At 44.1% G+C, this 24,361-nt stretch overlaps 1 protein-coding gene across 3 annotated transcripts in view; it reads right to left on the reverse strand.

Moving 5' to 3' along the window:
- The window catches only part of ATXN1 (ataxin 1), a 1,009,465-nt gene that overhangs the window by 275,753 nt on the left and 709,351 nt on the right, over positions 1 to 24,361 (reverse strand). The window contains exon 7 of one of the 3 annotated variants that reach the window (XR_014962090.1): positions 1,573 to 4,017. The exons of the other annotated variants lie outside the window; for them this stretch is intronic. The gene's annotated coding sequence lies outside the window, so the exon portion shown is untranslated. Of the gene's footprint in view, positions 1 to 1,572; positions 4,018 to 24,361 lie in introns of those variants that run through there. 3 annotated transcript variants of the gene reach the window in all.

Raw genomic sequence — 24,361 nt, forward strand, 5'->3', positions numbered from 1 at the left:
TCTGGCGAATTATATTATTGTTTAAAAAGCAGAGTTCTTACTTGTTTCCTAAAAATAATCAGATTGCGTTCCATATACATGCTATATAGCAGTGAGTTACTCACTTGGATGTGGCTATAGAGAGGGTGCTGCCCCACATGATACTACTCGAGATCAAGAGAAACAAAATTCAGAATCCTGAAGGCTGTGGAGGTTTAATGTTGTCACCTTAACCGCTAGAAGCATTGCTTATCCATGTTCTTGAAGCCGCCAAGGCACTTCTGCCAGCGCCTACTGCTCTTAAATGGCAGGATTTGGGGCATCATGCAGGCCATGGAGAGGGATGGGGAGGATTAACCCCAATGATGTTGATAAAAAAGATTTTTTCCAGACTAAAACTGTCAAAATGATTCTTCCTTTCGCATTAGACATTGCATGCTAGCTTATCTACGCCCACCTTTTGGTAAAATGCCATACTGCAGTCTCCAAATTCTTCTCCTGCACTAGCTGAATCCATTTAAAGAATAACTGCACAGTGGGACCGATAAACAAAAAAATTAGAGTAGGTGTGAATTACTTTTGTATTACTCCTAGCTCACTCCTGAAATTTAGAGTAAGTCGGTAGTACTACAAGAGCAAGTCACAGCTAAATCTTTCGACTCAGCCCTAATATGTTACACATTAAGCAATGTTGCCTCTTGCTACCACTACAACTAACCTTTGTCATGATTACACACCTAAGACTAGGCATATACAATGAAAGTGACTTTCAAAATGTAGTGAGCACTGTGAAGGATGAGTGGCCACCTTATGCAAGAACGTCATGTAGATAGCCCAGAGTGTGTGCGTTTTTTTATACATTTACCACAGGGATGAAAAGAAGTGACTAGGGTCTATACATATTCGGTTTCTGAAACTAGAATACTGGTTCTCCATATTTTTTAATGTGTGGCCTAGTTACACCTTGAGCTGTCATGTCAGCCGGTGAGCAAAAATGAATTTTTAAAAAAACGTCATACACATATGCATGCATTGAAGAGTTTTGGGTCAGCCCTCTTCATCCATTGGCTTGTTCAGCTGTCACTGAATGTTTGCTTCTGTACGCCATAGCATACAGCATGGGACAATGGGTCAGCCCAATACAGAAAATAGATTCTTGCACTGCGAGGGAAAGCATTTTGCCTTATAACATCTGTTTAAAAGGCAGTGCATTTCCACACCAAGGCTGGTGGACAATGCTTTACTTAGTCAAAGCTTTTTTCTTTCCATTGTTTATTCTTTTCTATTTTTTGGTCACCTTTATGTCTTTACACAATGACTTTAGGTTACAGTAATCGCAAATAATATTTTTTTTGTTGCACCAATGTCAATCATATTTTCCTATAATATGCAATAAAACAAAAAGAGGTTCTAACACATTTTATGTGCATCAGCCTGCTAGCGAACCCATAATGGTAAAATTATAAGTGATGGTTCATTTTTATAATTAATCATTTGTATTACAAGCATTTGGCTATAATTAAATGATAAAATAACATTGAGTTGAACTCACCCTGAAATGTTTTTAAAATAATCTTTATTGTTTTTTTTGTTATGGTAGGTACATCATTACACGCACAATATCACAACATGCACTACAATGTATCGACAAATGGCGTCTAGGTTCATTCAATTTCGCTTCATTCTTTCAGTTGAATCATAAGAAAGAAAATCAAACAAAGGAACAACAAAGGAAATGTACTAAACAGTGAGCTTGTACCTGTGCAACGATTGTGAATAAATGTGTTATGGTGCAACTATATCTGTATAGTAAGTATAAAAGGGGGCCGTTCATCGTTGTGCGCTATGCATCAGCTTGTAATTGTAGTCGTGTCCATGAATTGTGTAGCAGGTAAAAAATAACCCAGCATGTCGATGGCATGTGGCATGAGCCTGGGTTGTGTACATTGTGTCTCATTCAGGAGTGCAATGTTCTGTTTATCCCAGGCCGCCGTAATCGGGCATTTCCTCAGCCCGCGTGCCCTTATTTATAGCGGAGCGTACCATTTTCAACCAAGGCCCAGTATAAGAGCATGCTCTGCCAAGGCTCCATGCTAGGCAATGCTAACGCTTTCCAATGCATTACGATTGTCTTTCAGGCTCAGCAAGGCTAGGTGAATGAAACGGTTAATGGCGCCCCCTACTCATCGGTGCCTGTACAGCAGGGGCATCCGACACGGCTGTCAGTGGGAGGGCCTGTTCGCCTGTGTCCGACTCCATTTCGGAACAGGAAGCAGGCAGCCAGGCTCCCACCCCTAAGCCAATCACAACGGTGCAAAGCAGCGTTGTGATTGGTCTGAGCGCCGTAACATGGCACTCAGCCAGGGGCTGTAGGGGTGGGCATTTTCTACATGCAGGCTGTAGCCTGCATGGAGATGGGGGAAAGTGCGCACAACTGTTTTGGGCAGCCCCGAGAGGGACCAAACAGTCATTGTGCACAGGAGTGTTCTACCACGCCTCCTTTGCAGCTCTGCCCTGCCTCCTCACGCACTGCCGCAGCAGGAGGGCAAAATAAAATGATGAGAACATTCCGTTATTATCAATTCAATTTTTCCTTTCTTTTGCTGCTTTCTGGCAGTGGGGCGCCACTCCTCCACCTTACCAGAGGAGCCTCCACTGCTGTACAGTCTAAATGTGCAACAGACCATGCAGTCAAGGTCTTGCTGGACAGTAGCTCCCGCAAGGGCCGAGCAGATCCCTGACCAGCATGTACAGGTCAGTGGGCTGTCCCAAAACACGTGAATCATTATCCTGCCGGGTTGCAGTTCGCAATTCTTTTTATTTATTTTTATTGTTTTTTGATTGACATGAAAAAACATATATTCGTTGCAACAGTCGCATGAGAAACTTCTGCAACGGTTCGCAATTCTTTCTAAAGTAGTGTGTATGGTAAGGGCACACCACCGCAAAGTAAATAATGCCACTCTGTTAGATCATCGGGTAGTTTGGGTATCATTTATCAGCCCGGATGTGCAAAATGCCCTTTTTACCATAGGTAGAAAAGGATGCAAAACTGTGAGCAGTTACACAGTTTCCGCATCCGCCTCCCACAGAAAAGGGAGCAACGCAGGGAAAAATCCCCTGCAAAACAAGAATTCCTCGTTCCTGGAATTGAGGAATGCATGGAACAAGGAACTCTTGTGCATCCTGCACTGTCAGGGGCGGACACTGTAATTACCTTAATAGTAATCGCATTAAGTTAATTACAATGGCTGGCCCCACAGCATTGTTCAAAGGAACTTCCCCCGCAGGGAAGCGGGAGTGTGGCGTCTGCCTGCCAGGAGGAGTCTGCAGGGAGCTTTGAAGTGCACTGTGAGGCATAGGTAATGTATTTTTCTCAACACAGTGGTTCTTAACCTGTGGTCCGAGGACCCCTGTGGGTCTGCAAAGCCTACTCACGGGCTCCACAACTGCTTAGAAAATTAATTAATATTAACAGATCAATAAAGTGTACCTAACTAAAGAAACAAAATGTAAAGTTGAAAATGTCATAGAAGTTCTGTAAATGTAAAGAAATTTGAAATTGGAGGTTAAAAATGAAGTTAGTTTCCTCAAATTGATCTGTGGGAGCACAGCAAATGCACCAAATGGAATGCAGTATGGATGATGAGAGGCCTCAAGTGAATTTAGAAAAGCACCAACCTTCCTATTTAAATAAAAATTTAGATTTTTAGATATTTGTTTGTGAATTTAAATACAATATTTTAATCATTTGTGTATTTGTTTGATGAATGCTTGTTCCTGTATTATACATTTGCAGTTCAAATCATCAAAAATGCTTACACCGTTGTCCCTGGCATCCAGTAATGACTCAGTGGTTTCCAATAATAATTCAATGGGGGTCCCCGGATTCCAGTACTGATTAAGTGGGGGTCCACAGAATTCAAAAGGTTAAGAACCACTGCTTAACACATTTAACATTGAAGTAAATACATCGCCCATCACTTCACAGTGTTTTTTCTTCTGCACATGGACCAGCGGATGAGGTTCCATTCCAGTCTGCGGGTGGAAAAAATGGGGAAAATGTCCACATTTTGTGTTCTGTGCAGAAATCTCGCGCACCCTAGTCATCAGCACAAATTGTTTATTCCCACTTTTTAAAAAGTTAGAGTATGCAAAACAATGAGAACCCTCCTTGAGACTACGCATTAATTAGGGCTCTGAGGCACTCTGCCATGGATCAACACCACAGCATACTATCCCCAGTGCATACATGACAACAGAATCGATTCAGGGGGGAGACTCCCGAAATTGAAACAAAAATGGATTCATTTTGAATGTCTCCCACCCGAAACTGCCTGTGCTTAAATAGAAGTCAATGAGGGAAATGCATTCTCACAATTTTAATTAAAACATGTTTTTTTTAATCTCCCACTTTCTTCTAAAATGTCGAAATGAACGCCAGTTTTCGACCACGTGGCGGCAGCACGGAGGCATTTTTTTCGCCCTGAAGACACAAATATGAATATTTCATCCGTCATCCGAGAAGTTCTCACAAGAGTCCACTCGGAAGCACGTCTCCGGAGCAAAAGCACTTCAATTTAGCAGACAAAGCAGGTGGTTTCAAAAAGAAAACTCTGCAGGCAGAGCGAACAAAAAGTTCCAAATTGCTACTGTATGAATAACAGAGCCCAGCCGGTAAACAAAGGCTGCACAATAATGCTCCACAGAGCAGCTCTGGCGCCCCGCCAGCTGAGGCTTTTTTCCATTCCCATTAACGCGAGCGCGTGAACCCGGCGGTCTTTTATGCGCTGGTAAGTGCGCTGGTAAGCTAGCAAACTGGGAATGTTAAGCACTGCGCGTGGATTCTAAGGACATTTCTTTCTCTAGCCAACGCAGGAGCTCTTGCACACCTGGTTTCTGTTAAGTCAAAGTCTTCCAGCGAAATGACTCTATCCGCAGGAGCAGGCCTGAAAGATGGCTGAGCAATTTGCATTCTCACCACTGGCTCCTGAACGGCATGGATTCACATTCTGCAAATGCATGCAAGCATCGGATCTAAGAGCTCTCCTATGAAGGGATCGAGCCTAAATCGGCGTCACGCGCTGCCCATACAAACCCAGGGCCCTTTCTGATCCAGAGGCACTGTCAATCACTACTATATCATCAAGTTAAGTATACAGAGGTAAGTATAGTTTTCCTATATTAAACTCCATATATGTGTACGATGAAGATCTATAGTACATCTGTGCTTACCTCTGTATACTTTTCTTGACAATAAAGTGGGGGTTAACGTTCTGGGGCCGTATTACAATAAGTGCCCCGGGGGCGCAACGGGCAATTGTGCCTGCTTTGCGCCCCTCCCCCAGGGCACTATGGTATCACAGAAGGTATCGCAGACGCTTGTGCGTTCCCTTCTATAATACAATTAGCGCTGGCGCACTTAGAGCACCAGCGCTACCATCAAGGGGCATTCTCTCATTTGCATAAGGGTGTTCCCTATGCAAATGAGGGAATTCCTTTGCCACTGCACCCACGCCATATTACAGATGTGGCCGCAGAGGCAAAGAAGCTCTCAGGGGTGGGTACTCACAGTGCGCCACTTTCTAGGTGGTGCACTATGATTGCGCCCTCTGAGAGCAGCCCTCTGGAGGGGGGGAAAGGTGGTCCCCAGATATCCCCTTGCAGGCAGGTGCAGTCACTGACTGCACCCGCCTGCAAGGGGATATCTAAACCCCTTTAAAATTGCAGGCAGTTGCCGCCTGCACTGTGAAAACACGGTGCGGCTGCTTCGTGTTTTCACTTGAATGCACTGCCCCCAGGGCAGCACAAGCTCACGGCTGCCCTGGGGGCAGAGCATTCACTAATGGGGCACATTGTCATTGTGCCCGGCGCACCTTTTAAAAGGTATGCCGGGTGCAAACAATGACAATGCGTAACACGGCCCCTGGACTCAATATTGTTGCAGGACGACATTTTGTCACTCAATATCCTTATATACAACCATCAATTATTTGCTAGTTTGGTAAAATATCTTGTGGTGAATTAAATCCCATCATTGTACTGCTTTTATTCATATTCAGTGGCATTTGTGTGTATTTTAAAAACATGACTCTAACCTGTTTTTAGTCTGTGTGCTTGAGGTGTCATCAAGATGTGTTTATGACATCCTATGCATTTTGAGTAACCGACAATAAAATAACTGAAGTCCCAGGATTGAAAACTTCCCCATACTGTAAAGACAAGACACAGAACCAGTCCAAAATGGCGCCCAATATGTGAACTGTGTGACACATTAGTCCTTTGCCTATGTTCAGGACACCAATATATAGAGTGTCACGTTTGGTGAATATTTACTATTCCTGAGAACGGCGTAACAGCCGAAACACATCAGCAAGCTGTAATGGTAATGGTAAAGGTGGAGTAGATAAACAATTAACCGGACAGCAGTGACACCTCGTATTTTTGCTACAGCAGAAGAGTGCTCATTCCTTTAGACAGGCTGGAGTCTCTCTTTCTCTATTATGTCATGATAGTCATACTAAATGCCAGGGCACACAAATAACAGTTCTACTCTAAGGTGTATGAAATGAAGTGCTTTTCCATTTTACCTTTTGGCGCTGAGGTTAAAACAGGAGATGGGCTCTCACTTACTCAGTTACCTGAAGCTAAGCCGATCTGAACTCTTAGACTCCATGTATAACATATGCTCTTAACTGCTTGTACATACCTATTAGGTGGTGTCTAACTTTAGTTAAAACTGCTACCACATTGCCTATTTAGGACACACCCGCAAAAGTTGGTCCTGCATGACAGGCAAATACATGCATCATATTTACATTGCAATTCTCTGTAGTAATAAAACACAGTCCATTCCACAAGTAGTGAATGTGAAGAATTTCATTAATTAAATAAACTCTTAACTCTTAAAGTGGCAATCTGTATAACACAAATTGTCAGACTCCCTGTTGACAGTTGCTGTAATAGTTCTCCCTAAACCAGGTACAAGTGTTCTCTTAATCTGAATCATATTCTGTAAATTCCTACAAAAATTCAGTCCGAGTTGACATTTAAATGAACACCCCATCCAGAAAATAAACATTATTTCGACTGCTTTTGCAATGTCCTACTGGTTACCGCCATAGGCTGGCTGCGCTCCTATCTGTCCCTTCTATTTACAAATCTTGTCCCAGGGGAAACTCTTTCTCGGTTCAAACTCCTAACATTTGGAGCTCACGCCCGGGAAGAAGAAGAGTAATTGACGGCCATCTTGAATTCTGGAAGGCTCTACCAATCTGGTTTATCCGACATTCATAACTGCAATATTCTAACTAACTGGATAAATTAGTAAGTATTCACTGGGCATTTTTTACTTCAGGGTCTGACTCTCAACCACCACCGGTCAAACTGAGAAAGGGTGGCAGAGTTATAGATACACAGTTTACGGTTTCACAAAACCTGGGACCTCGCCCAGGATAGCACTAGAGAGGTCCTGGGCAGCGCACTAAAGCATAAGGGCTACACAGGGGCTACCAGTAAAAAAAGGCATCAGGACTGAAGCTCCAGGTTGCACACCCCTTTTCACTTCCAACTACTAACTCCTGTAAGGCTGGCCTTCAACTCCCAACTAACAGACCTTCTTCTCCAGAGACTGATGCAAGCCCTCACAAGAGTTAAGCCAAAGCTCACAATTAGACTACGTTGGAAGTAGGACAGCTCTACCTTTAGAAGAGAACATTTACTGTTGGGAGGTAGTCTCACAATGCAAAGAAGACAAACGCATTTTTAGAGAATGAAAAGTTGAAGGTCTGATGACGTCACTGGACTCTATTGGTTGTCTTTGACATATCAAGAGGATGAAAAAAATTCCCAGAACGTGGGAATGTTGAGATCCTTGAACCCTTCACTAACCACTTAATCGCCTCGGAAGCCTGGATATGTAACCTCATGCAAAATTGCACCGAATTGCATCATCTGTCTTTCCTTTGGAGAGGGTACAGCTGGGGAAATGAGAAACAAAAACAAAAAGAAGGTGGCAGACGTCCTTCCAGAAACAAGTGGACTACTCTGGATTGAATAGTTTTCATACAGCTAACGGCATGCTCTCAGAAACTGAGGGCAGGTTGGGGCGATGGGGTTGAGGGGGTGGATAGGTGGAAGGGACAAGGCTTGATTCCCTCTCAGATCAATGCACTATCCACGCCTGCGAGTTAGTTTTTCTGATAATCGGATTGACCTGTTGATTCACAAATGCTCCACGCTTCGACTTGATGTGGCAGTACACCATGCGAGATGAAAAAGAGGAGTGACCATGCTCGAGAAGGTCATTGTTGGTTACCAAACCAAAAGTAACGTCTTTCCAATTTTGTTTTGAACATTTTCATAAACTTCCTATAGACCTTTAATGTGGTCTGTGTTTAATTGGTTGTAATCCTACGTAGTTAACTCTCGCCTATGGCTCAGGGTCAATAATTCAGGTGTGCGCAGGGCAAGCATAGGAATTCATTGATCGCCACTACAAACTGCTCCTAAACTTCTTGCTTTTGAAGGATTTTAACACATACTTCTTCCGACTTCCAGATAAATTACCTACCTCATGTCTTAACTCCTGCTAAAGCCCTGCTTTTTTAAATGGCTTTATTCCACTGTGGTATCTGTAAAGTATTCTGTTGGCCCTGTGGCTATATTTTAAATACAAAATAAATAATTGAGCCACAGTAGTACCACAAGTTATCATAATGTAAATGAATGAAGTAGAATTAACATGCGTATTCTTTCTGTACATCATGGTCCTATCCTATAGGCTTTAACCTTGTGCAAAAATATGTGGATGGCCGTAGTGGACAGAAGTTGGGAGGTTGACCCGAACTGAGAGGCCCTTGTTTCAGTAGTACTTGCTTTTTGAGAATATATTGGGTAAATTACTTTTACATCTAATTTTACATTACCGTTGTTACATGTCACAGGCATGCCATAAACTCAACCATATGTAGGTGCTTCTCTCAGGAGGTTCCTGCCGGGCAGATGGTAAACACTGAGGGATGGCAAAGAAACTCCGCAGGACATCGGTTCAAAGGATTTCAGAATTCAAAAAGCAGGAACAGAGTATGCCTTTAGAAGCAACACCTAGTGTCCCACAAAAATGGGCCTTGTTTTGTGGCAAAGAAGCACATGCTTGGTTCTGTATCAAAGACAGCTATGAACTTGCATTCCTGTCTGCACTGTACACATGATTTTAAATGGTAAATTGTGATCCTCCTAGTATATGGAGTGGTTAGTGTCTCGGCTGATGGTAAGTGCCCTATCTGATAGTTATCCTTGTAGGTAGGCATGTAACTGCTAAAGGCATGTAACTGCTAGTGGGGCAGATGTACTGAACAAGAGAGAAAAAATGAAGTGAAATTTAAAAAATACACAATGTGCGTGATTCAGACGCTATCTTGTTTGCTTGCTCACGATGCACGGACTCTCTGTCCTGCTTGAAGGATACTTGTAGAACAACTGAATGAGTTCAGGAGCATGTGGGATCTGTTACTGGATGCTGTCAAAGATGCAGGTTCCAATTTGGGTTCAGCCAAGGGATTTAAGTGGAATGCAAAAAGTAGGGGGATTCTAAAAGGGGTGTGGCCCTTGTAACTAAGGTTGAGGCTTAAACATGTAGGCTACATTTCTGTGATTCCCATAGTGTCCCATTAGACCAGTATTTTGGGTTCTCTCTGAACTTACAGTTTTTTTTACATCCAGGTATACAGGACAACAGAAGACCTACACCCAAAAGCTTATAGGACTATTGGTTTTGTCAGTGGTTGTTAGCTGATTAAGATAAATGAGTAACAACAACGATTTTGCTGCAAATAATGAACACTGAAAATGTTTCAATTCTGAAATTGTGAGACTGAATTAAACATTGCTGAGGCCAGTGCAATGGAAAGCTGTCTTCAGAGAGTCTCATTTACTACTGCTCTGCTCACTCCGTCATACATGTCTCCCTTGCTCTCTCCATATCTCGTCCGTCTGCATATCTCACACCTCATCTCTTCAGCATCCTCTCTTCACTCTCTCATGAATGCACTTCTTTGCCTCTCATTTAATTCACCACCCCCAAACACACAATGCACGCAGTAGCGGCCGGTGTTTGCTACGAGTGGCGAGGCGGGTGGGCGAGGTGACATGAGTGGGGATATAGGGGTCATGACGCGAGGGGGGGGGGGGGAATAACAAAAAATAATAATAAAAATAAATTACCTGCAGCCGGCCGTGTCCCTCTGCTCCTTCCTCTTCTTCAGGCACAGGTTCCGAGCCTGCCCTGCGGCCAATCGTGAAGCTGCAGAGCAGCTTCAGGATTAGCCTGAGCACTCTGGATTAGCACTCCAGGACAGACTGGGAGTCTGTGCCTACTCTCTCCAACCCTAGGAATGCAGCTGAGGTTGGAGAGAGCTTCACTGCGCATGCCGGTTTGGCCGGCCTGAGACGGGCTGCCAAACCGTCATGTGCAGTGAAGGGAGTGCATCCACCACTCCCCTGAGTGTTATCACCCCTCAGGCCCCGCCCCAATGACAGGAAAGGAGAAATAAAAGGATTGTTGTTGGGGAGGGGGGAATGGTACACTCCTCCGCCATAGCGGAGGAGCCATCGCTGACTGCACGCACTCACCTCTAGGTACTGTATTTTCTTTTACTTTAGCCTTGTCAATATTTTTACAACTGTGTTCCTCCTTCACACAGGTTTACACAGTCATAATTGCAACTAGAATATGTGACCACTGCTCTGTGCACTCTCTAGAGAGGCAAAAAATTGGATGATCATGTCTTCTGAACACCTTTTAGACCCACTGACAGGCACATGAGAAATCCGCCCTGCTTCAGCCTCTGCTCAATAGCTCTCAATTGCGGCCTGCTATAAAAACCTGGCTGCGACTCATTTCAAAATATGCACTATACAAGAGTAGTTAGTATGCTACACGAAAATAAATACGGACACACAGCAACCTGGAAATACCTAACACTCTTAGGAAATGCAAGACTAAGTAAGACATGTTAAATCCTCTTGGCAGGCCTACCGAAATTTCCTGGGACCCATTCTTTCTCTGCCCTACGTAGATGGCACAGCTGCTCCATCACTACAGTTAGGGATCTATTTTCAGAGGGCCATCTTCTCACAGATAGCCAACTACAGGAGGACTTTGGCCTCCCACCGGGGCAATTTATTCTCTGTCAATTGCATAATACGTGTTTCTTGATTATGGCACGCCCGGGATGCAGAACCCCAATACACTTAGTACTTCAAACTGTACTCAATAGGGGTGAGGGATGGCGCCTTATTACCTGGCTAAATACATCCCTTCGCACTTACACTGGGATCTCCGTAGCCCCCTTGCGTACCCATTGGCAAGATGGTTTTGAGGTGGTACTCCATGAGTAAAATGGCTACAAGTCTCGACCTTTCCTCACAGTATCTCGAAATGCAACATTTAAACACATACAATTTCACATCTCACACTGGGCGCATCTTAACCCTGCACAACTCAACCAGCACTTCCCTACAGTGAACTTGGTCTGTCCTAGATGTCGGGCAGACCCTGCAGATGTAATAAATATGCTATGGTCCTGCCCTGCCCTTCATGATTACTGGCAAGACATCTACACTATTCTGCATGAGATCACCGCACTCACAAACTTAAATTCCTGGGAAGCCTGCGCTCTTGACATTTTTAAAAACATAAACGACATGTAGTTTGCATACAATTTGCTAGCGAAGCCCTTCTGCTAGCTAAAAGAACACTTACACTGGAAGGAACCTCTAGCCCCGCCCTTGAAGGCTTCAGGGGCGTGGTCAGGAGATGGGGGTGCAGAGGGCACTGCTCTCCGTTACGAGGAGGCCCGGCATATCCGTAGGCGCCCTATCACTCCGGAGTGGGTACCATGATGCTGGAGTTTATCCAGCTCACCTCCCCTGTCGACTCTTCCCTCCGGCAGACCTACAGCTTCAGCAGTAGCGGTCCGTGGAAGGAGTTCCGTGGGGCGGTGAGGCAGGGCGGGGGGGGGGAAATGTAAACACCGGAATATGGATGAACGGAGGTAAGTGTACATTTAAATAAATAAAACGAATTCCTTTGCGCGCGCTGCATCGCAAAATGCGATGCAGCGCGCGCAATGAAATTAATTTTATATATTTAAATGTGTACTTACCTCCGTTCATCCATATTCCGGTGTTTACAGTTCCCCACCCTGCCCCTCCCCGACCCGCCTCACCACCCCACGGAACTCCCTCCACGGACCGCTACTGAGCTTCACATACCTTCATTTAACCTAATTTACTCCTTTATATCTGATTGGTTTACATGTCGTACCACCTTTGCGGTTGTCTGCACATGGCTGTGATGTGGGGTTACCCTCTGTTGCCCCTCCCCATGTCCTGTACTCATCCGGTGAACGCACCTCCGCTTTTCCTTCACTCCTGCAATGCCACTGTCTTCCCCCCTGTTTTCGTTCCTTGCATGTTATTGGGGTAACAGATTTTATAAATGACTTAATGTACAGCTTGTGACCCCTCTTGCAGGTAATTGTTTTACATTGACATGATTATTGTGATCCTCTGTTTGTATAAGAAAACCCAAAACCCAATTAATACAATCTTTAAAAAAAAGTAAAACATATTAAATATAAACAATACCCAAACCGCTGACGTGGATTAGCTTAATGTGTTTACATTGATTACTGAGAAATCGATCAGTGTTATTTGCCAGTAAAGTTAAAGCATGAATATGGACCCTGATAGGGACACGGGTCCATGATCATTTTTAATCTCTACCGGGTCTGAGAACTAAAGGGACTCGGTCCACCAAAAGCTGTGGGTACAGCCCTTTCCTATCTTTATTATATGCCAGCATTCTCAGCCAAAAATCTAATCCAACATATTGGGCCTGATTCACAAAGGTACATTTAGATTTTTGTGGAAGTGTACGATTGTTTGCGATTCACAAAGGGTTTTTACGAGTAGTATCTTTACGAGTGTGGAGTATCCGCAAATAAAAAGATAAGTCTCGTAATGATACTACTCGTAAACCCCTTTATGAACAGCAAACAATCGTAAACTTTTACAAAAGTGAAAGTTTATCTTTGTTAATCAGGCCCTCTGGGTTCTTTCTTGATTTTAGCTCCAAAGAGCATGTTAGTATTGTTTTTACTCTTCTCTCTGCTGAAAAGACCAGTGGTTTGTGCTTGATGGATATTGTATCCTTGGAGGTTTTCAAAGCCTCTCTGCATGACCACTAATAAGTGGTACATGGTCTACAAGACCAAGCATGGAAATGGAGACAGAAAGGACCTTGGTTGTCACACTACTCACGTTGAAGGCTCACTTTATCCACTTTGGCACTGAAAGACTATGGGCCATCAACTGGGAACTCATTCCTCTTATTCTGTTCATTCACCATGACCATAAACAACTTGAGTTGTGCTTGTCTTCTTGGGGTTTCTCACGGCACCACTCAAATGAACTGGCTGAATGATGCTGTGGAAGAATGGCAGAAGTGTGTACTTGAGCGAAAGGCATCCCTGATTTTTAGCTGACACCAGAAGCCTCAAAGATTATAGCATTTCCAAATTCCTGCCCTAGTAACACTCATCCCTGCCAGAGCATTTGCAAGTGGAACTGAGCCATATTGAATGAAGCACCAGAAGCTATTGGTTTAGACAGGCTTAATTTGCACAAACCACTTTGGCCTGTGTCCTCCATGTTCCAATGTCAAAAGGATATAACCAAAAGTGAAGCAGCCAAGACTCAGTCCAAAGTTATTAAAAATGTACACACTAAGCAATACTGAAGCATGAAGCGTTTTATTATTATTGTTTTTAAAAAAAGAAACACAAACTAGTAATTGTCTATTTAAATAATGCCTTCAAATTATAATACTATTTATGCGTACACCTTTTACTCTCAACAGGACCTACAACTCTGGATGCGAGACAACTCAAACTGGCAACCCTGCTGTATCATACGGAGAGATATTTTCCTTGACAAGACGGAGGAAACAAAATATCCGGAGCTTGCCTGGAGTGACTTCCAAATGTAGAGCAATCCTGCTTCTTAAAACGGAGTCATAAGAGCTGACGATGTAATTTAATGCGACACCCCTCCAGGGCAGCATTGTGATTGGTCTGAGCGCCGTGCTTCAGCATGTTCTCCACCAGGCTGTAATGCAGCCTGGGCGGATAACATGCAAAGTGCGCATGACTGTTTGACCGGCTCGAATGGGCTGGCCAAACTGTCATTGCACACTTACAGAATGCCCACCACTCCTCCGCCCTGATCTGAGAACAGAGCAGCCCCACCTTGCTAAGGCACCGCAGCAAGGACAAATAAATTGATAATAAAAACAAGTTATTATTATTGTATTTTTCCATTATTTACACTGCCCACCACTCCTTCCCTGCTCTGTGAGCAGAGTTGCCCCGCCACGCCCCCATGCTGCCACTGTAGGAGCAAATAAAATGATAATAACATCAAGTTATTATCATTTTATTTTTCCTTTCCTTCAATGCTACAACGCAGTGGGGCTATGCTCCTCCGCCTCAATGGAGGAGCCACCACTGAATACTTGGTTCAATTTTCAAAGCCTATTGTACAACTTAGGTGTGCAAAAAAGTTCAATCTGCAGGCATAATTGAAAGTCCATAATGTACTGAATCACCATCTCTGGATCACTATTTGTGTGTAAAGGTTCCAGACACCTCCAATGGAGGAAAAAGCTTCTCCCCAACAAAAAATTGTTTTGCATTTGGAGAAGAGTACATAAAAAAAATTTAAAGCTGTGCAAACGTACATCTTCGCCATGCATACCCTTTGCAGACTGTCACGTGTGCACGCCTACAAATCTATTACTTGAATAGTTTTGCAGACAAACTACTGGAAATGTTTATGAATCTGTAAAGATGTGAACATTTATGCAAATCAGAGGTGTACAGCTACAATTGAAAATGTAACTTTGTAGTGAACTTGGTACTCTTAGTATCTAGGCTCATTTCCATTATGGGGTACACTGTCGCCTACAAGAAAGGCTGGAGATTGCTTCAGAATTTGTTAAATCACAACTTTGGGTGCCATTACAAGTCATGCATGCATCAGCCATAGGTGGCCTGCCAGTTCCCTCATTGTGTGTTTTGGGTCATGTGAAGGAGAAGACAGGAGATATCAATTAACCAATGGAGGTCTGCTGTCCCTCAAAGGCCTCAAACACTGCATATATGCAGCTGTTCATCACGATTCTCAAAGGGAATCATGCCTCATTAATATTCATGCAGCAGGCTGTCTGCTTATCATACCGAATGAGCATTTTATGCACACATGGACTTGAAAAAACATCCCACTGAAAGAATACTGTTGGATCACAATGCAGATGCTGCCCAAAAATATAGTCAGAAATATGACCTGGCAATAGTGCATCAGTTTCTCTACAGAGATGCCAAGATGGCCAAAGGCTATTTCCATAGGAAAAATGCACTCAAGTTTAAAAATCATAAGAAGGGGTGAAGCTTCCCTTTGTGTCTCCCTCCCCCGAAAGACAAGCAATTTATTCTATTGGAGAGATGAACTAGATTAGGCATGTCCAAGAAATAAACTCGACCAGGCCAACCTCAAGCCACTAGAATGGCCAAACAACCAGGGGCATTTGTTACCTTCCGCTGGACCCTCAGTCTGCACGGGGGTTGGTAGGAACAGTAAGAGAATCTGCAGAAAAGGCGCCCGAGTTGCATCACTGGCATCCACCCTTGTACTCAGAGTATGCAAGGGTTCGCGACCAGCATTGAAGAACAAGCATTGGCATAGCCAATAGGTCTCGCCTTTGGGACCTTATAAGTGTTTAGCCATGCAACAGTTGCATAACTAAATACTTATAAGATCCCAAAAGCGAGACCTATTGGCTATGCCAAGCGGCCGCGAAAGTGATCGCGATCACACATCAAAGGGGCCGTGCGGCCGCGAAAGTGAAAATAATCGCGGAAAATCGCGGCGCGCGTGCCCGCGCACATGCACTGTAGCTCTAGGCTGGCCTGGTAGCACTTTTTGGTGCCATCTCAAAAAGTCTCACCAGACCAGCGCATGCGCTGGGTCAGGCGAGACCTAAAAAAGCACTTGATGTCGATGGGAGCTTGGTCAATTTGGGCAACTCATGATCCACCTCCCCTCTGGTCTTACATTCTTGACAAGTCTGAATTATCTGTTTCAAAATAATAAATCCAGCGGCAAGAAAGTTAGTAGGTTAAATATTTTAGGAATACAGATTTGGGCATTAGTCATTCGATGAGGCGCAATTGGAGTAAACGAGCTAACATGGCCGATTTGAACTTAGTGGATAATTTGACTTCTGTATCACAGGATGGTCTAGAATTTGGAAGCAATTGTTAGACTAGTCTTAAACACACGCCCCAATGCAACAAAGACAATCGTGGACTTCAAATTCACAGGAAATGTAACCTATAATGTGGCAAAACGAATGTATAACTGTTTGGATAACAAATGAGATTCTATTCAAAGTTCTAATATGCTTAAACCTCTCCAAAAACATTTTTTTTTAAAAGTTGGTCATATTTATAACTTTGCATTCCTTTTGTTCTTTTTGTTCTAAATACTAGACATGATTATTAAGATGTACTTTTTGCGGAAATAATGTTAATAAAGCTTCTTTAAACTTAAATAAAAAATTCTGACTTGTTTGCCTTGGAGTCCACAATATTCGAAAGATGGGCAGCCAGGGGAGAACACAGAGGACACCCAGTCCTGATCAGACAGGGCAACAGTACCCACAAATACTCCTGAAAGCCTCGAACCTGTGGCTGCACCAGGGAAGCCGGTGCCCGTGCCAGGTTAATGTCATACAGAATCTAGACTGTCGAACAATATAAAGGGATTACGTACTCCAGGGAGGGATGCAAGTCTGTGTTGAGGGCAACCTCCCAACCAGACTGCTGTGGTTGGGTGTCTTGTGAGGTAGGTCAGGTGGAGTCAAGGCCTCTCGGCTGCCTTGCTTCATCTTCTGGTTTTGGTGGGGATGGGTGATGTGCCCTAGCACAGTGGAGAAGTGTGGCTCAATGATTAGAGCGGCAGACCCTGTTGCAGAGGTCTAGCCTGGGACCAGGGTTCAATTCCCCGCCTCGGCGGGTCTTGGGCTAAAAAATTCCACAGACCTGATAATTCTCGCCTCGGAGTCCCACTCTGCAACTCTGGGCAATAGCTTGCTTAATCTCCACAACGGCCCCCACAACGCTAAGGATGCCTGGCCTCCACCGCCTCACAGGGAAAGCCAGGATGGGTTCCACAGCGGTATTCATACAAGCGCCTTGAGACCGTTGCGGGTGAGTGGTGCGCTATACAAGTATCAATTTTACACTTAGGATTGCTGGCCTTCAGCGCTTCTTTTTGCAGAGAAGCTAAATGCTCGCTGATTTGGTGACCATAACTGAGGTGGTAGAAGAAGAGTCAGAGGTGGACAGGTTTAAACTGCTGCAGAAGAGAGGAATGCGCGTACGAGCAGGGATCTACTCTCAGATTCCTGTTTCCGGAGTCATCCGAGTGAAATGAGACATGATCCTGTCTTGCATCTGAGTGGAAGATCTACTCAAGGGCCTGCAGCCTTACACATAGAAGGATATACTCTGTCCATTCCTTGGTGCACAGGCAGCTGAGGCGTCAGCAAACAGAAATTGAGCTGGGTTTGCCCAACTGTACAGCGGAGTCTATGAAGAAGGTTTGGTCTCTGGAGAGCCCTCACCTCTCAGGTGCTTGTTGCACCTTGTGTGAAGCGGTACAACTGGATACACCTGAAACAAGTTGTCAGGTACAAAGAGAAATATGGTTGTACCAATTGGGGCTATCGCATTGTCAGGGGTTGCTTTGACCATACAGGGCTGATCGTGGCCTGTACAGAGAGAGGGAGTGTCCCGGGGCAGATGCCTCGCTCTTTCGTCAGCAGTAAGGCAGCCTGGGACCGTGACCGGCAGCCAAGACCCTGAAGTTACCTCTTAACTCCCTTTCCTAATGAAGAAGTCCTACGCCACAATCAGGATTAATGCACTGTTACTCCCCATTCTAGTTAGTCAGGTCTAGAAGGACCTCGTACTGATGTCAGCACACAACGTTGTGGCATAAGGTACACATTTTGAAGAAAGAAGAGGAAACAAAGAAAAACAGTAAACAAATGTATGGAAAGGGTATAGGAAATCTCGGAGAGTGAGAGAAGCAGATTTCAGTCTACATTGTTCAGTGCAAAAGAAGAAACTGGTCAGTTGTCTAAAATCAAAGGTGGTTCGAAAGTTGGCATATGAGGCATGCCGGCATATATGTACCAGTGCACAACACCTTTCGAAGCGGTTTCTGGCTGTGTCGTTAGAAGTTAGGATACCCAACAGAAATGGGAAAGAGGAGGAGCTAGAAAACTCACCACTGACGCGGTTACATGTCAGAATATTCTCGAGCAAAAATATAGTAGTTGTAAAGCACATTTAGGCAAGAATGTGTACATTGAAGATATACCTATCATCAAGGTACATATATGTGAGGTTAAGAAAGGTAAATCTATACTTAGATATATATACTTACAGAAACGATATTTTGGTTCTCTGTATTTTGGCCCCACAATATTCTTTAGTTGATTGCGGAAGACCGTCCTACACACTAATGCCTTAAAGACTAACAGAAAAAGATGATGGAAAAAATATGGCATCTTTGCTGTGTAGAAATGGTTGTCAATTGACTTTGACTGTGGGAGTAGGGCTGGCTAGAGGTGAAGGCGAGCAGCTTTTACATCTAGCTCTAATGTAGGGGTGCTCACATAAATTGCGTATTTGTAGAACAGACGGTCACCCATGCAGATCATGGCGCTGAATTGGACATGTTTATTGTTACCTAATGGTTCTCATTTTATCGACCTCAGAAGGATGAAAGGCTAAGTGGACCCACCGCGATGAGAACCTGTGACTATACTGGCAAATACAGGCCCCTACAGTGGACGCATTAATCCAAGAAGCCACCAGACCCGACATTGTGGTGTCTCCATTTTCTGGGAGGGTTCTGATCAGGCTCGACCACAGATTCCTCTCCCTGTTATTTTACATTCTGGATATGCCACGGACTTAAGGATTGGTATCACACTGTACATGACTTACTTTAATTATTAAGTTTAAAGGACTGCTATTATACTGTACATGATAAATTATGAGTTTCGTGAGGTTTATCATGTAAATGTCCAGTATTTGTAAAGCGCGAGAAATTACCCGAGGGCGTCAAGGCGCTGTGGGCCGTCGGGAAGATTAAGCGAGCTATTGCCCAGAGTCACATGGTGCTGGGCTGATCTGCCGCCGGCAATGGAACCGGGAGCCCCCGGGTTCTGGAGTAAGCCACCCTGGAGGCTGCCCCACACCTCTTCCTTGTAACAAGTATCATCTGTTAGTGTTATGCACCCACATTCTCAATGCTGAAGTTAAAGTGGTCATTAATTTCCTGGAAACCATCAGGTGCTGGTTTTATGTAACAACATATATTTTGCCAGATCTTAATCCAAAATTGTCCTGTTTTAAGCTCTGGGAGGAAGTACCTCATGTGTGCCAAGTATACATCATTTCCTGCTACTCCATCTAACCTCATACAGCAACAACATTCCCTTTCTGAATTGACACCGGATATAGAACAAAATGACGTTTGCTTTTTTGACTTTATTAATCCAAAAACTCAACAACATGCCATTTGATCCCCCAGCCCGCTAGAATTTCAGAGAGCCCACGGTATTCGTTCTAGGGCCAAATCTTCGACCATCCTTCGAGAAGATCATAATCTGCGTCCGATGCCACCAGCAGCTCGGCTGATCCTAACCACTGTGAAAAGGACCTCTGTTCTGTCAAGCGCACAAGATTTACATATCAGCCGATTTCAAACATTTCTGACCCCTTGCCCAAGCTTGCACAAACCGAACATTAGATACGGACTCCTGGAGCCAGCTATGGCCCTGATGACTGCCGAGGGAAGACAAAATAATTAAATGAACCAAAAGATCTTGACATTTCTTCTTGAAACAGTGACCATACAAGATATGAATACTTCACAGTCACGATTTGATCACCACAATGTGGGACAACTTCTCATGAACCTCCCTCCAGTTGTTGCCCGCTTCAAAGATTCGGCCTTGGGAGGGAAAGACTTGAGTTGGTCACATAGGGGAGAGGAGTTGGCCTAACGGCTAAGGCGGTCGACCTCGAATCTGAGAAACCGGGTTTGAGTCTCGGCAATGATGCTGAACATCCTGTGATTGTGGGCAAATCACTTAATCACCCCGTGACTATAAAAAAAATAATGTTAAAAAAAATGTGTCCTCGTGTAACGCAACTGGTGCTATGTAAAGCGCTCTGATACCCGATACCGGGTCAAGTTCGCACTATATAAGACCCTGTAATAAAAATAAAAAGATAACGGGTTGACAAAGTTAACAGAGGGGTCTTCCAGAGACATCTCCTAATAGCCCTTGAAATCGAAAGGTAGGCTGCAGGTTGATTGTCTTGTCTTCTCTCTTAACGTGTAGTTGGAATGCAGTGCTGGACTTGCCTCTCCTGCCTTTCTTTGAACCATGGTGCTCTGGCTGAAATGAACCAGTGGACATTCTGAGATGAAGGTGTTAACCGCGTTAGTGCCTTGTATTTATGTGTGGTCTTCCACTTACACAAATGTTCTTTGCTGATGTCACTTAAATTTGGCCCTACATTCATTCCAGCTGGGTCTATTATATACGCTTGACATCTGCCTTGCAGTTGGTGGTGTGGGAGAGCAGACTAGACTTGTTCTTTCTGTTTCTGTACTCATATATTGATGTTTTTCGTTCCACATCCATTGTGGGTCTAAATACACACGACCACCCACCCAATATCCTTGAAAGCCCCTCTCCCCTCCCTCACATACATGCCACCATACACCTAGGGCATAAAAAGGCTGCCTGGTGTGATAAAAGATCCAGCAGATATCATAGGCAGGGTGGCTGGAATATGAGTTTCACTCATCTCTTTAAAGTTTGGTCTTAGATGGTAGGACCACCCCAAATTCCGTGTTATTGTTTGTGGATGAAGGTTGCTCAGTTCCTTTAATTCTTGTAACTTCAGCACATTTTCATCTCTCTGTGCTATCTCGCCCCTACACTCATCCCTCTGGCCCTGGTGCTTTCACAGTGGTGGTATCTTAATAAGACAGTGATATACTCAATGATCTCCTCCCTCATATTCCACTACGGACTGTGATTTGTCGATGATATTCAATCTCTGACCTGGATGCTTGTTCTCTGATGCTATGTGTGTACCTCATGCCTTCCCAACCTAGGAATAAAACTCTCAAACTGTCCTTGAACATAAATGGACTGGTTATGTAAAATGAACTGCTGTACTACCTACACTGAAACATCCAGACTTAATTCAAGAAATGCACTTGGAATTAGACACACCAGAAAAGTGATTGGGTGGTGCAAGGGGTTGGTAGTTGGCGAAAGCCGGTCCAGCTTGATAATTCTACATACCGAACTAAATCAACCTCAACCAAACACTAAGATACTATTCTGTCCCACATATCTCTGCAGTACAACATCTTGAAGGTCTAGAGGTATTTAGTAGGTCAAAATATGTTTGTAAAAATAGATACTCTTGTGCACAAACTATTGTCGGATCTGTCTATGTGCTGAATTCTTCCAAGGCACTCCTACTCTCGAATGTATCCAGAATCCAGACTGAATTTGGGTGCACTAAGTTGATCATAGAGGGGGCCGGTAATCTGGTGAGGGTTACAATATTGGATGGATTGGCCAGAGTCCATACTAATAACAGGGGCATCCTATGCCATGTCATGGGTAACTCTGGACCTGGTGGATTAATGGCGTCTCACGCACGCCAATGACAGAGGATACACCTTTGCGTCATGTATTCATTGTATATTTACAAGGATAGATTATTTCTTGTCAACTGATTCAACTGCATTTAGCATCGCACAATGCTCAATACAGGAAAGGGTATTTTCTAATTATGCTCCTATTACAATAGAGCTGGATCTAGGTCATGTGGAACCATTATGCAAGACTCAACCAGGACCTCCACAAACAAACCCACAGCGCCCCGACCTGAGAGTCCTCCACTGTTTCCCCATCCAAAAGAGATGCTAGTTCAAGATCCTCACGCTTGCCTAGCAAGTCCTCCATGACCGAGGACCGGCCTTCCGCAACCATTGACTGAACTTCCGCTAACCCTCCAGACTCCTGCACTCTTCTTCACTCGCCCTTGCACACACACCCCACATCCGTTGCAGCCACAGCAGTGGCCGCTCCTTCTCCTACATCACTGCCAAAACCTGGACCGACCTTCTCCTCCAGCTCCATACAGCCAACTCGCTTGCAGACTTCAGAAAGAGACTCAAGACCTGGCTCCTTGATGGAGAAACAGCACCAAGATACCCCAAGGGGTGACAGTGTTGCGCTTTACAAATGCGGTGTGATTGATGGAGGCTAAATATTATGAGATATAGATCCACGATAGAAAAGGCTGGTCTGGGAAGCCATCTGAAAACACAATGTCAAGATCCTGGGAACAATACTGCCAAGTCACTTTTGTGCAAGGTCATTCACAGCTTCATACATAAGTCTCAGCTGGGATATGTCCCAATGAGTTCCTCTAGGAACCAGTTAGCTGTTGGCTAACATTGCTTGGCAAGTTAGAAAAAACACGGATGACACAGTGCTAGTTTCTCTAGATAAAGGAAATCTGACAAATTACTTGCTGACATGACATCAGGTTGTCTTCAACTACCAAGCATGGCCCTGTATAATTTGGTATTTCAACTATCACAATGGGCCTGTGTCACCCACCAGTGAAGACAGTCCTTTGTGGGTGAGAATTGAATGTGCATATATGAATGACCCCCAAGTTTAACTCTAGTCTACTGCGACTGTCCCACAACAGGGCTCCTGACCCTCTGACAGTTAGGACTATGAGAACGTCTGTGGCATTGGCGCATAAGCGGATAAGTGGGTGTACATAAACAAATGCTAGGGCACCTCTATGAAACAATGCAGGTTTGATATGGACAAAAGTTACTGGCACATATTGTCAGGAGCGGCCCATGCAGATAAGAGCGGTGGAGCGGGTGGGGAGAATCAACAGACGACGACAAGGGAAAATTAAATATTTATTTAATTTTCCCCCGTCGCCATCTGCCAAGCTCCCCCCGCCTCATCGCTTTTACCTGCACGGGTCACTACTGCTTATTGTCCTCTCATTATATCTACTGATGATCTAATTGATGGAGGTCGACTGAAGACCCCTGTTCCTAACATATATAATGAGAAGGGCATGGACTGGGTTGCAGTATCAGGCTTTTATATTACATTAATTCGCAAGCTCCATTCCAAACCTATAGAAAAGTCAAAGTGGGAGGAGAGACCCTCAGTCGAGTTTTCGAGTTATGAATGCCTCTCGCTGCTGTATGGCTACGATAGCGAATTGTGTGACCCCAGGGTTACATTTGTTGATTTTAAAACTCTCCACAACTGTATTGGACATCAGCCAAACTGGTTAGGGCAAAATTAGGTGTGGACAATTAATGATGAAAATGTTAGGCCCCAGACTGTGACTTGATCCATGTGCTGTGGTTATGCCCTTTAACATGATACTGGAGGAATACATTGACTTCAAATACTACTCCCTGGAATTAAGAGTCATGTGATGTCTTCTTATTGTGTTTTTATTTTTTGCTTGCTGTATTATGTGGGTTTTGCATGTATTATGAGAAGGAATAAGCAGATGCAGCCTGATAGCCTGTCCATTGGTATGTCATAAAATTAATCAATGTACTATTGCTGCCTGTTCAAAAAAGACTTCAAATACTACTTATGCGCTTTGCTCCTCAGTGAAATTAACATTACTACATGACAAGTTGGACGCAGATGAAACTCTCTCACTCTGGGGGCGATGGACTGAAACAGCACTATTCAGGGCCACTGTCTGCATCTTTAATCATTGGTGCCTGTCCACAGCACCCCCAAAGCTGAATGGTATTCTGAACTAAGGAGGCCCGCGAACACATGATAATACACATATATACAGGCCACAAAATTGTTTTATGTCTAACAGAAAATGGGACTCTACTTGTAATCCCCTGACTTATGAGGCCAAGGGGTGTAGATAATGTAGTACATCTCTACTTCTCTCCATTTGTACTTGTTTTATTATTGGCTGCACAGGCAAATGTGTTTAGGATTGTAGGTTAGAGTTGCGTCGTAACATTATTATTGAAGCAAAATATTCCACTGCGGAAGGTACTTCCATGTGAAAGAAGGGAGGAAAGTTACTCAACAGCTCATCAAAATATGTGAAATTGGCTCATTTTA

This window comes from Triturus cristatus, chromosome 5_2 (genome assembly GCF_964204655.1).
Source record: "Triturus cristatus chromosome 5_2, aTriCri1.1, whole genome shotgun sequence".
NCBI lineage: Eukaryota > Metazoa > Chordata > Amphibia > Caudata > Salamandridae > Triturus > Triturus cristatus.